Source organism: Pempheris klunzingeri, chromosome 19 (assembly GCF_042242105.1).
Source record: "Pempheris klunzingeri isolate RE-2024b chromosome 19, fPemKlu1.hap1, whole genome shotgun sequence".
In the NCBI taxonomy this organism is placed as follows: Eukaryota; Metazoa; Chordata; class Actinopteri; order Acropomatiformes; family Pempheridae; genus Pempheris; species Pempheris klunzingeri.
In genome coordinates, this window is record NC_092030.1 from 1972229 (window position 1) to 1976153 (window position 3925).

The window sequence follows — 3925 nt, forward strand, 5'->3', positions numbered from 1 at the left end:
GCTGCTTTTCTCTTTCCTCATTTCTACACCAACATAGAAACTGTTGTGGACATGAATTGATCCACGACCTTAAATCTGCCTGCTTTGCTAAGTTGATAAATCTGACATCTGCACCAAAGTTTACTCATTTCATTCTTTATCATGTCGATCAAACAGTGAATTATCACTTTCCTCAGGTGGAAGCAGGTTTTCTGCAGTAGCAGCCTGCCTGCAGCCCACCGTCCTGTCTGTGGTGGTAGTGATACATCCACTGTCACACTTCTGTACTGTGTGTGGTTCAGGGTGAGCTCTGATGTCGTCTGCTCCTGTGAACTGAGCCCGTGCACACACACCGACACAGCCCTGCTTGGGAGGCGAAGGCCGGATGCCCCTGGAGGCTGCGGGGACAGGAACTTCCCCGTATCGGTGTCCCATCCTTCATTCCTGAGAGCTTCTTTTTATCTCTCTAAGCTCAGCCTCTGGTGCTTCCTCCTGACGTGTCACGGCAGAGGGCCAGAGTCAATAAAAAAGCACTTCTCTTGTTTCTCACTCACTGTGAAGTTTGCTAGATTGAACATTGGTGTAGTATTTTAAACACGACTATTTTGTTAATCCTGCTGTGGGAACTGTGGCAGCGCTGAAGGGAGCTGTTGGGTACAGCAGTGCCCTTTTTATTTTTATTTTTTTCTTGTAAATCCACAAAAACACCAGTAGATTTAAAGGATGTGGTCATTAATGCTGATGTGACAGATGTTTGAATTCCCCTCAGAATAAATTGTAAAACTTGGTTTCATCAGGTCAAATAACACTTTAACTCATGATTCCTACAAAACAAATTAAATTCCCATCAGTTGTATTTATTGTTCTGAAGTAAATATTAGATAATATGATGAACGTGACAAACATTATTTTAGCATTTTGACATTAGCATTTAAGTCAAAGCCCTGCTGTGCCTGAAAACAGTCTTACAAAGCTCCACTGTGGGTAAAGCTTTCAGTGGGCTGCTGGTGGCAAAATCATACACAATATGAATCTTAGTGAAGTTTACTGTATGTTCAGAAGAGTCGGAGGAGAAAACATGAGTTAGAGTGAGCAGTTAGAGCGGCAGACAGTGAGTCACAGGCCGGACAGCCAGCAGCACGGACACACCCGTCCACTCCTGTGGTCCAGACCAAAACCTCCCCTGTTGTTTGAAGCATGACCACGTGGTGTCTGATTCATCTGAGTCATTCAATCATGGTTTGAGAAATAATACAGATGTAGAGATGGATTCTTACGCAGCCAACCTGCATACAACTAAAACATGCATTTGCCTTTGAGGTGCACTTCTACAGCATCAGAAAATATGAAAATTATATTTTTAGGCAGTTTGGGAGTAGAGCTTTTCATTTTTAGGGCCCGAGCACCAAGCGGAGCGAGGACCCTGCTGAAATGTAAGTTTAAGGGCCTAAACATTTTTACCTGGACTGTACCACTACTAGCTGTCTTCAGAGCGTCTCCCTTCCTACTTTCACATAATGGTATGATCCTACTCTGTTCTCGCATCTGATTGGCCGCACGGTGGACCCTTCACAATAAAAGCCTGACGATGCGGCGGCAATCAGCTCTTCTCTTTCAGCTGCTTCTGCTTCATAAAGTCTTTGGAGGGCGAGAGGAGGAAACATCATGGAGACGTGGAGTTGGCTTTGGTTAATGAGGTCAGTCTGAGGCTGAATGGCCGAACAATCAAACAAATCAGTGGTCAGTTGTTAGCTAATTAGCTAATGCTAGCTAAGGTGTTCATAGCTGCTACAGTTTACTGCTGCTTGAGGGGATATATGCTAATATATATATGCTAGTAAGGGCACAACAGTTTTACTCTGTGGTTTTTGGATGTGTTGGTGGTTTCATTGTGGAACTAAAGTACCAGATTACTGTTGTAATAAACACTGATGGTTCTCATGTTCTCTGTGTTTGCTCTAGAACCTCCAGAAGTTCCTCATGGATCCTCACAGCTGCTTCAGAGGGAGAAAGGAGACGGTGATCACATCGACACTCTGCAGCAGCAGGAGAGTTAAAGCTCAGACTTAGTGTAACGTTCATTAAAGTCCTGTTTCATCAGTGAGTTTGCTGCTAATGACTGGACTGTAGGGTCAATAATCACTGATCAGTTTCACCATGTGGCTAATCAGTGGCTAACACGCTGGCTAGTGTTAGCATTAGCATGTAGCCTGATTGTTCTTCAGGAGCAGAGACGTAGCTCCCTGTGGTGTCACCTGCAGCTCAGGTGTGTCCTCTTAACCACTTGGTGCAGTTAAGGGACAAAGTTTGTTTCCTGGTTTTTCTGCTCTAATGAAACTTCAGACTCTTAAATTAGCTGAAAGACCAAAAGCTCAGGGAAGTATTAATAAATCAGTGGTTTATTGTGGCTGAGATCAGGTGAACCACAGGAAGTTTAACAGCAACTTTGAAGTGAGAAATCAACCTTTATTGTCACATTTAGTCTGTTTGCAGGTGAACTTCATCTATAATAATGACATTTATTTCCTTTTTACTTGAGTAAAGGGCTGTAGTTTTATTGTGAAAATCTCTTTCCTGTTGCAGGTGGTGCTCCTCTGGGACAACAGTTTGTGGTAAAAACGCTCAACTTGACCTGGAACATCAGATGGATGTTTAGACATGAAATGTGAGCTTTTATTTTCTCCTCACAGAGCAAACTAATCACTTTCATCCACAAACTCTGATTTCTTCCTGAACTACTTGTTGCTCCACTTTTCTAATATGAGGATGATTTCCAGGTAGAAAACAGTTCTCTAATGTTAATGTCACTAAATGTTTGAATTGGAGCACATTAAACACTGAAGATTTGTGAATTGTTGCAGTAGATAATTCTCTCTCTTGGAGCCTGTCTGTAAAGGGAGAATCTAAAATAAAAGTATCCAGGAATCAGTAAAGATGAACACAGGATGTTGTCACATCAAACTTTATTTAAAATGAAGAACAATTTCCAAATCATCAGATCAAGTTGAACCTTCTGTCTGGTCTCTCTTTGTGTTTTCCCAGGAGGAGAAGCTGAACCAGCCGTGGATCCAAACAGAAGGTCCTGTGGAAATGTAGCAGACTGTCGTTACCTTTGTCTCACAGGAGGCGCCCGTTAGCAGCATCATGTATGAACAAAAGAGAAAAGTTGTGCTCTTTGTGTTTTCCCAGGATGCAGCAGGAGAAGCTGAATCAGCTGTGGATCCAAACAGAACTGTGTTTGTATGAGAGCCTCAGTTTAGCACTGATTTCTACATAAAGACATGAACTGAAGTGGAAGTTGTTGGTGGTTTTATTTTTATGCTGCTGCTCTTTATAGAAAGTTTGTAGATAATTGTCAAAGTGATTTGAGGTAAAAGTAGAGCAGCAGCTCCTCTGACATGTTTGTACTGAGGTGTTAATCATTGTCTTCCTCTGTCTGACAGGATCTGCCTCCATGTTCCTGCTGGATGTCCAGTGAGCGAAGCAGCACCTTCACTGTGTCTTATATCTGAAATAAAAAGAACTTTAGTCTAAATATTGTTTCCAATGTCTTTGATATTGTGATTTAACTGCAAACCTGTGGCTCTACCTCTGGTCAAATGGTCTGTGGATCACCTTTACATGACCTCCACATTTACACACAGGAGCGAACCCCAGACCGAGGGATGACCCAATTTATTTTAAAGCAGAATCCTGTGTTTTACTGGTCATTGATTCAGTTTAATGTGAAATTGATCATTTGTGAACCCTCTTTAGTGATTTATTCCAACAAGGTGAGTTTAATCTTAAAAAAGCCACTTTAGGACTGTAAAGCAGGTAAAAAAAAAACTTAATTTTTTTTTTCCTGCTCTAAATCAATAGTTGCCACAATGCAAGAAAATACTTAGCCAAAACTTTTTTTCCTGCAATTTTGCATTGGATTTAGGGGCAAAAAACACTTAGTCTT

General features: G+C 41.7%; 1 long non-coding RNA gene across 1 annotated transcript; it reads left to right on the plus strand.

The window, feature by feature from the left end:
- Positions 1-2594: 2594 nt before the first annotated feature.
- On the plus strand, positions 2595-3500 carry LOC139219327 (uncharacterized). The gene is made up of 3 exons (XR_011585704.1): positions 2595-2644; positions 3022-3219; positions 3423-3500. It is a non-coding gene; the product is annotated as an uncharacterized lncRNA (long non-coding RNA).
- The last annotated feature ends 425 nt before the right edge of the window (positions 3501-3925 follow it).